General features: G+C 37.2%; 1 long non-coding RNA gene across 1 annotated transcript; it reads right to left on the bottom strand.

Moving 5' to 3' along the window:
* Positions 1-428: 428 nt before the first annotated feature.
* On the bottom strand, positions 429-9109 carry LOC109502837. The gene is made up of 3 exons (XR_002161704.3): positions 8981-9109; positions 5442-5500; positions 429-1164 (listed from the first exon to the last, which is right to left on the bottom strand). It is a non-coding gene; the product is annotated as an uncharacterized LOC109502837 (long non-coding RNA).
* Positions 9110-11060: the final 1951 nt, after the last annotated feature.

Here is an 11060-nt window from a genome sequence, read left to right as displayed (position 1 = left end):
TAAATTTTAGATGCATTAGAATCCCTGACCTACCACAAACAAACAAGTAAACAACCAAACTGACAAATTTTGAAAGGATTTCAGCCTTAAATCCTCAAAAGGTCAGTTTCATTTCAGCCTCAGTTTTATTTTTATGACATCAAATTTATTTAATTTTATCAGTTATGCTAGATTTCTCTTTAAAACAATATTAATATTAGAGTAGAACATTAAAATAGTATAGAACACATAGCCACACATTGAAAGAGTAACATTTGCATACAAATTTCCAGGATATTGAAATCGAATTTGACTTTGAGGTTAGCTATGCACACATAGTTTACTTAAACAAGGTATTTCTCCATGTGTTTATTTTCCCTTAACATATATTACTTTTCTTGGAACACTGATTAGGGGTCAGAATTTTGCAAGGAATGAGTCTGGTGATGAATTTTTGTTACTGCATACTGTATCACACCATGCTGAATTGATTATCATAATCAGAGATTTTATAGGATGACTATGATGTAATAGAAGAAGCACAGTGTTTAAAAATCATACAAACCATTATACAGTAAGATCTTTCACTAAGTGTGGCTCTACTAGGGATATGACCTCCTTTTTTGTCAGAAATGGGGCTGAATAGACCATGCTGTGAGACGGATTTCTTTTTATTTAACTTGAGGACAGTCTGTATTCTTCTACCCACCCAGGTAGCTTCATTATCTGAAAGGTCAGTAAACATCTCTGTAAAATTCCCTTTCGGATTCCTGAAAAGTGCTTTTAGTTCCACCACGTTTAAAAGCAATTTTGGATAATCAGAAAATGTCATTCTCCCTGGTTAGCTGAAAGTCAGAGAGGAAGAGTTTGTGAAAGGTAAAACGAAAGAGGAATGTGGGTTTGACGGTTGATACGTACAACTTTTCCAGATGGCTCCTAACCCAGCCCGGCCAAAATGGCGACTTTGTTAGGGGGACTTCATTTGCTGTTTGAGCAAATGTACTTAATAGGCCACAGTGCAAATCCCTCTGGTGACTTCTTTTAGAATCATGAGATTTTGTGCCAGAAGATCTTATCATCCTTGATAGCCCATCTTCTCTCTTCGTCTTCATCATCACCCCTCTCTTTCACCAGACCCACTCAGCATTGCACATGTGTAATGGAGCCACACGTCAGGCAGTTCAACTGATGGACAAGAAAAATAGCATGAAGTGAGAAGCGAATGAAATCCATGCTTTGAGTTTGTGAAAATACAACTCAAATTATAATTCAGTCCAATTTTTTTTCAAATCAAGTAGTTCAAAATAAAGGTGAAGCTGTCACCAGCAGAAGGCCTGTTAGACTGGTCACATTGCAGCTAGTGCAGATGCCTCAAAAAGGCAGAAGCATCAAAAGCATGCAAAGACAGACAGCTAACATCATATTCAGTGGTGAAAAATGGAAAGGTTTTTCCCTAAGATCAGGAATAAGACAAGGATGTCCACTCTCACCACTTTTATTCAACATAGTACTGAAAGTCCTAGCCACAGAAATCAGACAAGAAATGAAATGCATCCCTACTGGTAAGAAAAACTCACTATTTGCAGAGGACATGAAACCATATATAGAAAATCCTGAAGATTCCGCCAAAAAAACCTACCCCAAACTTCTTCAAAACAGCCCCTACAAGTTCTTCAGAACAACACAACTGACCCCTGACCTGACACACACCTGGCTCATTCAGCTTTATCTAGAATGTCCTCTAACTAGTTATATATACACATCTTTGCATGTTTCATGGACCAGAGCTCCTCCACGAAGGAAAAATTACAGGAATCAGGCCCAAGGATCAGAATCAAAGCACAGAATTGATAAATGAATTCAGTAACGTCACAGGACACAAAATCAATATAGAGAATCTGTTGCATTATACGCTAATAATGAAGCAGCAGAGAGCGAAATTAAGAAAACAATCCCATTTACAATTGCATCAAAAAATAATAAAATTCTGAGAAATCAAGTTAACCAAAGGGTGAAAGACCCATACTCTTAAAAGTACAAAACACTGATGAAAGACACTGAAAATGACACAAACAAAAGGAAAGATATTCCATGGTCAGGGATTGGAAAAACAAATATTGTTAACATGTCCATACTATCCAATGATATCTGCAGATTTAATACAAGCCCTATCAAAATACTAACAGCATGTTTCACAGAACTAGAACAAATAATCCTAAAATTTGTATGAAACCACATGAGACCCAGCATAGCCAAAGCAATCTTGAGAAAGAAAAAACCAACCTGGAGGTATTAGAACCTCAGATTTAAAGATATACTACAAAGTTGTAGTAATCAAAAGAGTATTGTACTGGCACAAAAATAGAACAGAGTAGAGAGTCCAGAAATAAACCCTCATTAATATGGTCAATTAGTCTACAACAAAGGAGGCAAGTATATGCAGTGGGAAAAAGTCTGTTCAACAAATGGTGTTGGGAGAACTGGACAGCTACATGCAAGAGAATGAAACCAGACCATTTTCTAACACCATACACAAAAATAACTCAAATTGGATTAAAGACATAAATGTGAGGCCTGAAACCATAAAAATCTTAGAAGAGAGCACAGGCAGGAATTTCTCTAATATTGGTTGTAGCAACATCCTTTTAGATATGTCTCCTAAGGCAAGAGAAACAAATGCAAAAATGAGCTATTGAGACTACATCAAAATAAAAAGCTTCTGCACAGCAAAACAAAAACAAAAACAAAACAACCAACAAAACTAAAAGACAACCTATGGAATGGAAGAAGATATTTACAAATGGCATATCTAATAAAGACTTAGTATCCAAAATATGTAGGAAACTTCTATAACTCAACACCAAAACAGCAAATGATCCAATTAAAAAATGGACAGAAGACATGAATAGACATTTCTCCTTCATCTTTTCATCATCAGGGAAATCAAACCACCGTAAGATATCACCTCACACCTATCAGAGTGGCTAAAATAAAAAACTCAAGAAACAAATGTTGGTGAGGATGTAGAGAAAAACTAATCCTCTTGCACTGTTAGTGGGAATGCAAACTGGTGTAGCCACTGTGGAAAACAGTATGGAGTTTCCTCAAAACATTAGAAATAGATCTACCCTGTGACCCAGTAATTCCACTACTGGATATTTACCTAGGGAAAATGAAAACACTAATTTAAAAAGATGTATGCACCCATTTGTTTACTGCAGCATTATTTATAATAGCCAAAATATGAAAGCAGCCCAAGTGTCCATCAATTGATGAATGGATAAAAAAGAAGTCATATTTATATACAATGGAATATTAGTCAGCCATTAAAAGGAATAAAATCTTGCCATTTGCAACAACATGGATGGATATAGAGGGTATAATGTTAAATGAACTAAGTTAATCGGAGAGATAAATATCATATTATTTCACTCATCTGTAGAATTTAAGAAACAAAACAAATGAACAACAACAAAAAACAGACAAACCAAAAAAACAGACTCAACTATACAGGGGAAACCAGTGGTTACCAGAGGGAAGGGGTGGGGGTGGGGGTGAATGAAATAGCTTAAGGGGATTAAGACTACATTTATCATGATGAACACTGAGTAATGTATGGAATTGCTGAATCACTATATTGTATACCTAAAACTAATATAACACTATATGTTAACTCTACTAAAATTAAAAATTTTTTTAAATGTAAAGACAGAGCTTCAAGTCCTCTCTGTGGAAGCGTGTTCTCACAGCCACTCCGCCCACCAATTCCTGAGCCTGTTGGGCTGCACTGAGCACCTGAGACATCAACCCCTCCTAAGTCTCTACGGGCTTCTTATTCACGAAGGGCAACAAGACACAGTACAGCTGGCTGACACCAAGTGACTCAGCTTAGGGCATTGCAATGGAGCAGTGAGTGTCTTGACATTTCCCACTGTACTTGTGAATTAAGGAGACCACGGAGATACTATTAGAGGTTGGTCTTCTCAGGCCAAGGAAGCCTGGCGAATGCAGCTCACGCCAGAGCTGAGGGACCACTAGGATCCTGGCCACCTTGGTGTTGAGAGAATGGGTATGGACAAATAGAAGATGAGCTTGATTTTTCAATTTTCATAGTGTCCTTGTCTATGAAGCTGGTAAACCTCACAGAATAAGCTGGCGAGTGTTTTAATTATCTGTTGCTGAAAGACAAAAAGCAGAAAAAGCCCGAAGTTTCCTTCTTTAAAACAATTGTAAGAGGATTTCCCTTTCCAGGAATATAAAGTAGACATCCTATTCCCTATTCCTCCCATACTGCTCCCATAAATTACAAAAAGGAATAACATGATGGGGAGTTCATCAGGTTTTGGTTTTCTCCTCATATATCCCATACTGGGAGCTGAAGAAGCCAGCAGCCTGGAAACAACCAGAAAGTCCAGACAAAAGTGCCCTAGCAAAGACTACTTTCTCTAACCAAAGAGGCTAGAAAGAGGAAGAAAACCCCTAGCAAAACTACTAAGGAAAAGAGAGAAGACACAAATCCCTATACCAGGAATGAAAGAAAGAATATCACTACAGACCCTGCAGACATAAAAATAATAATAAGGGAATTCTACAAACAACTATATACACATATTTTTACAACTTAGACAAAATGGATCACTTCTTTGGGGGGCTCCTGGGTGTTTCAGTCGGTTAAATGTCCGACTTCGGCTCAGGTCATGATCTCACAGTTCATGAGTTTGAGCCCTGCTTTGGGGCCTGTGCTGACAGCTCAGAGCCTGGAACCTGCTTCAGATTCTGTCTCTCCCTCTCTCTGCCCCTCCCCTTCTCATGCTCTGTCTCTCTCTCTCTCTCTCAAAAATAAGTAAACACTAAAAAAGCTTTTTTTAAATGGATTAATTCTTTAGAAACAAAATTACTATACTCACTGTATGTAAAATAATTTCAATATGCAATAACTACTGAGTCAATAATTATTGAGATAATTCAATTTTTAATTTTATTTTTTTATGTTTACTTATTTATTTTGAAAGAGAGGGGGTGGGAGGGAGGGACAGAGAAAAGAGTGAGAGAATCCAAAGCAGGCTCCAGCACAGAGCCTGATGCAGGGCTCTATCCCACAAACCATGAGAACATGACCTGAGCTGGAATATAGTCAGACACCTAACCTACTGAGACACCCAGGCATCCTCAATTTATAATTTTAAAAGACTCTCCCCGAAATGAAATTTTCAGATCCAAATGATTTCAGTAGAAAATTCTACCACACATGTAAAGAATTAACACCAGTTCTACAAAATATATTCCAGAAAATATGAGGATAGAACTCATTTCATTTTATGAAGCTGACACCAAAACCAGACAAAAAACAGTACAACAAATAAAACTGCAAACTAATATTCCTCATAAATATAAATGCAAAAATCCTTAAATATATTAGCAAATAGAATTTGGAAAATATATTAAAAATTATACGTAATTACCTGATAGGGTTCATAGAAAAGATGCAACATTCAGAAACCAATCAATGTAATCCACCATACTGAAAAAAGAACATGATTGTATCAGTTAACACACACACACACAAGAAAATATTTGACAAATTTAACACATTCATGATAAAAAAAACTTTTGAAGGAATAAAAATAAAGAAGAACTTCCTCAACTTGATAAATAGCATCTACAAAAAGCCTATAGATAACATAATACATAATGGAAAAGGACTGAATGCTTTCTCCCTACGATTGGGAAAATGTCACATGTTTACTCTCACCAGGCTTACTCAGCATAGTGCAAGATATTCTTGCCAGTGCAATAAGGTAAGAAAAGGAAATAAATGGCATATGTGTTGGAAAGGAAAAAATTAAACTGTCTCTATTTGTAGAGTTTGTATTTCTTCACCACTGTTTTCTCTGTTCTTCTTCTCTAATTCCTTTGGATCTTAGAGTTTCTAAATCTCTTTTAACTATTTGAAAATAATAGACATTTTATCTCACTGTTTATCTGGATGCATTCTAATCAGTTCCTCAATTCTTTTTCCCAAATTATTCTTTCTTTTTTCATGAAAACTGAAGTTTATCTTGTTCATGCCTCTTTATTTCACTGACTAAATTTTTCATTGCCAACCTTTCTCTTTGATTATTTTTATATTTATTAATACTTATTCCATTTCAGTTCACTCTTTTCTTTCTGTATTTATTTTTTTATTTTTAAATTTCTGGCATACAGTGGTGAAGAACCCAGTTTCTGGAGTCAGATTACATGGGATCAAAGTTGAGCCCCACCACACCTGGGTGGCTCAGTCGGTTGGGTGTCCAACTTCGGCTCAGGTCATGATTTCACGGTTCGTGGGTTCAAGCCCTGCATCAGGCTCTGTGCTGACAGCTCAGAGCCTGGAGCCTGCTGCAGATTCTGTATGTCCCTCTGCCTCTGCCCTCCCCCTGTTCATGCTGTCTCTCTTTCTCAGGAGTAGATAAACATTTTAAAAAATAAAAAAAAAAAAAAAGTTGATCCCCACCACTTACTGTGTTAGACTGGGCAAATCACTTAAACTTCCCACATCTCAGTTTCTCCATTTGCAAAATGGGAATTTTTTTCTTAGGGTTGTTGTAAAAATTATTAAGCTGTTACACATAAAACTCATAGAATATGTCTGGCACGTAATGTTTTTGATATAAATGTTAATAATATTATCATTCTTTTTTATTATTGTCATTTTTTAATTTGTCTCTTCTAGAATCTAAAGTACATTTAATTTTTCAGACATCTCTCATATTTCAGCCAGACAAAAATATATCCTATACATAAATCTCTCTCTTCTTTTTTTGGTATCACAGCCTTTTTTCATTTATATGTTTTAGAATTTCCATTTGAAATCATACTTTGAGTAAGAAGTCTCCTTGTATCCTTTTTCTTCTTCTTCCTTCCATTCCTGACATTTCCTGCTCATTACTATCTTGAAATTAGGTTCTATTTCAGAGCTTCTTGTTCGGTATTATAAATAGCTTACCAAAAAAAAAGTTGAGTGACAATTTGATTTAACTTTGTTTCCTCATTCCCCAGCTTAGCTACATATTTCAAGTTGAAAAAAAAATCATTTTTACTGATCATGTTTTCTTCCACAGCCAACCCTTGCCTTTCCATTCCCAGAGCCAAACATGTTTATTTTCTAGATGAAAAATCTTGGTTATTGGTTTAGCTGTGAATTCCATTATTCTGTGCTTCATTCTGAGGCTTAGAAAGAAATTTCGTAGGTTCTGTTCTGTCATTTGGTTCTTGAAAGAACACTTGAAGAGGTTTCTGTGCCCCTAATTATGTCAGAAATGTGGGAGGAGAACTACATTCAGCGGAGCTCCCATCAGAGGCAGAGAAGGTGGCATCCTATCCTTCTCTCCTTATACCGCAGCAAAAAACCTCCCTAAACATGTCAGAACCCAGGTAGAAAACTAAAGACACAAAAATGAGGACGAGAAAACAGGGTAAGAAGAAAACACTTTTTTCCTTCTTTAAAGTTTCTCTGTGGAAGTTGAGCCATGGTAAGAGAATTATTTACTATATCAATAAGTTACAACTTTCATTATCATGTTACTGTGGTATTGTTCTCAACTCGTTTAAAACTCCATGGATTATGTCCCTGGTAGGTAATATAGCACATTATTGCTCAGTAATGAAAGCCACACACTCTGAATTTTGGTCCACTTAATATTGGCATTGAGGCAATATTTTCCTTATGAAACTAAGCAAAATATTTCTTAATCATGTTGCAAATACATATTGTAATCATGGTTAAAATATGCATCATTAAAAAGGAAATTATCTTAACTGATTTTTGCCTTGTGTATATAAATCTAGAACCATCTGCCTTGCATTAGTGTAAGATTTTTAATTGTAATTAAAAAGACCAAAAATTAATTTTATTATCATAGTCACTAAAAAGTAAACAATCTTGTATTAAGACCCAGGCGCAGCTTGAGCAATGTTCTTTATGTCTAATTCTCAACAGCTCTGAACATCAGTTTTATAACATACTTGACTTTCAGTGTTTCTGGGCAGGCAAGCTCTATTAAATGAAATCTGAAAGTGCTCAATTTACAGATCACTAGGAAAGTATTGTGGTCTTGCTGCTTTCTCCTGGACACCAGCCACAGGGGCTCCCTTCCTCTGGAGTCACTGCTTTGCCTGGAGACTAGCTAAGGTGGGAATACTGGGATAAAGAGGCTGGCTTCAGAGCTATGCTTCCTGCAAATATGGGAAGCTGTGCTTTATTCACTATTCAGCAAAGTATTCATATAATATATTCTGAGCATCCTATAAACGTCATATCTAAGGCTCCAATATTCACACTAATGTTTTCCTCAAGAGAAATAGCTTGAGACAGGGAGGGATAACGACCTGTTATTGGTGCTGGGAAATGATAAAATTTACAATCCTTATTGATTTCTGCTGAAAAGGAACATGATATACTTATTCCTCAGTCACCCTGTAAGATTAAAAATCTCACTCTACCCTTAATCCTAACTCCATCCCCAATTCCAAGCCCAAGCCCAACCCTAACCCTAGCCCTAGTTTGAAATCAGAGGAGGTGATTTTTTCCAAAGACCTAAATGTGACTTTTATGGACTTGACTTTGTGGTCTTTTTCCACGGATACACCAGAAGTAGGAATTGGGACACTGGCAGTTTTCTTTGTGCAATTCAGTCACCTTACAGGCATCTCCCACACCTCATCCACGTGAGCAAGGTAAAGAACGGGGATGAGACAAACCCACTCTTAATTTTCTTACACCAGAAATCACACATTTCTTCCAACTCATATTTCACATTGAGAATGAATTTTGAGAACCCGCTTACATTCAGGTTGACAACTCTCTATGGATTTAGCACATGGATACACTGTGACTACTAACGTAATTTGACATTCTCATGGGCTCTTTTTGTTTACTTGTTTGTTCTTGTTTACATTTTCCTCACCAGATGGAGGTAAAAGAGAAAAGCCTTGCAAATGTTTACACCTCACCACTCACCTGAAGCAATCATACACCTGTGGCGCCAGCCACGCGATCACTTTGCTTAGGTAGGTGGTGCAGCCACTGGCAGGGAAGAATATTCTTTTTGTTCCCTCATCCTTTCTTGATTTCTTGCTCTTCATGCAAAACAGATATCATTGGGGAGGGGGGATGGATGGCCTAAAATAAAATGGCCCGCTTTTAGTTCTTAAAGTAAATTTAGAATGTTGGTGTAGCTTTTCTGGTCTTCTCTTTCCCTTCCGCTCTGTTCCTCTTTGCTTCCATCTTATATAAATCATTCTCATAATCTATGGATCTAGTTTTGCTGTGTACGTGTTCCCTATGGCCCAAGTGATCTTGTTCAACAGAGCCACCAGTGGAGTAAGAATAGGAAGTGGCAAACAAAAGAAAGCCAAATTCTGAAAAATATGTTATCTCCTTGTGAAAAAGTCATGCTGTAGAAAAGAGAACTCCTGCTGAGGAAGAAGGAAAGTCTCTGTTCTGTGTCTTTTTTCTTTGGAACAGCTTAACTCCACCCTTCTCTTTTCATTTCCAACATTTCTCTACATTCCTTTTCCCTTTTATCTCTTCTACTTTTCCATATATATGAAAATTTATCAAGAAAGTATGTTTCCTCAAGAGGTAAGGAAAGAGTGAAAATCAAATAGGAAGTATAAGATTTTGGTAAAATTGGAAAGACTGAAAAGAATATCATTGACAACCAATATATGTAGCTCCAATGACCCATTTTCAAAGCTATGCCGCACATTTTCCATGTATCCATTTTTAAATTCTATGGCCCAGAACCGAATGCTCTCACACTGAAGTACATCTTAGTACTCAGAAGTAATTAAAAAAACAACCCATCACTGATTTCAAACTTGTGTCTACTGATGTTCACTAATGGGAGTCCAATAAATAAATAATAGGAATGCTTGCAAACATCCCCATTTCCTCTGCACCCCAATTCTCTTATAGTTGTACAGCCACACTCAGGAGCTCAGCAGATCCCCCTCTCTTCCCCCACACTCTCTTTGCTTAAAGCCCATCAAAATCACCAGTTCAGGAGCACCTGGGTAGCCCGGTCTGTTGAGCGCCCAACTTTTGATTTTGGCTCAGGTCATGGTCTCATGGTTTGTGGGATCAAGCCCTGCATTGGGCTGTGTATTGACAGCACAGAGCCTGTTTGGGATTCTCTCTCTCTATGTCTCTCTCCTTCTCTCTCTCTCTCTCTCTCTGCCCCTCCCCCAGTCTCTTTCTCTGTCTCAAAGTAAATAAACATTTGAAAAATAAAAATAAAAATACCAGTTCACTGCCATTCACATTTTCCTTCCACCTTCTAGCTTTACCTTTTTTATATCCTTCTCTTGGTGCAAACAATCCTTACCATGATGTCTAGGACTGTATGGAAAAGAGGATAGAATATGGGTAAGGGAGAGAAGGTTGAGAAGGCAAAGGCAAAACTGTCTCCACATGGGCAGAGAAACTAGGGCACACACAACAGCTCTGTCACTAGAACGTGAGCTCCACGAAAGCAGAACATATTTTCGGTTTGTTTTCTGCTGAATCTCCATTTGCCATCGCAATGCTTGGTACAAAGTAAGCATTCAATAAATATTTGCTGAGTAAATGAATAAATCTGTCCATCCACTCATGCTTTTATTCATTTAATTAATCTCTTTGATCTTGACAACTATTTAGTAATTAGGTTATCATTTTGATCTCCTAGATGAATTGCTTTTAGGAATGCCTTCCTCTGGATGGCTGAGAAAGCATATCCTTCAAAGTTAGCTTATTTAATAATATTTGAAGGTAGAGCGATTCCAGGATGGAAGGGTGGGGGAAAAGGAAGAATGAGACAGAAAAAGTGAATATGAGGGCAATCTTACTGAGCCGGTTACATCGTCATGAATGCATTTGGTTTCTCAATGTCAAGAGAAGTCCTCCTAACACGTACTCATGGAGAGTAATCCAGGGGCTTTGGAGAAAAGAGAGGAGAATTTGTGCACTGACTTCCTCCTATCCCCTGTCTCTCATTAGTCCAAGTTAAATCTTTCACACTCCCTGGTTGTGTTACCTGACTTCTCCAAGGAGCTGT

This window comes from Felis catus, chromosome C1 (genome assembly GCF_018350175.1).
Source record: "Felis catus isolate Fca126 chromosome C1, F.catus_Fca126_mat1.0, whole genome shotgun sequence".
In the NCBI taxonomy this organism is placed as follows: Eukaryota; Metazoa; Chordata; class Mammalia; order Carnivora; family Felidae; genus Felis; species Felis catus.
Note: the sequence above shows the minus strand (reverse complement) of the source record. Positions and strands in the feature narration are given on the sequence as shown.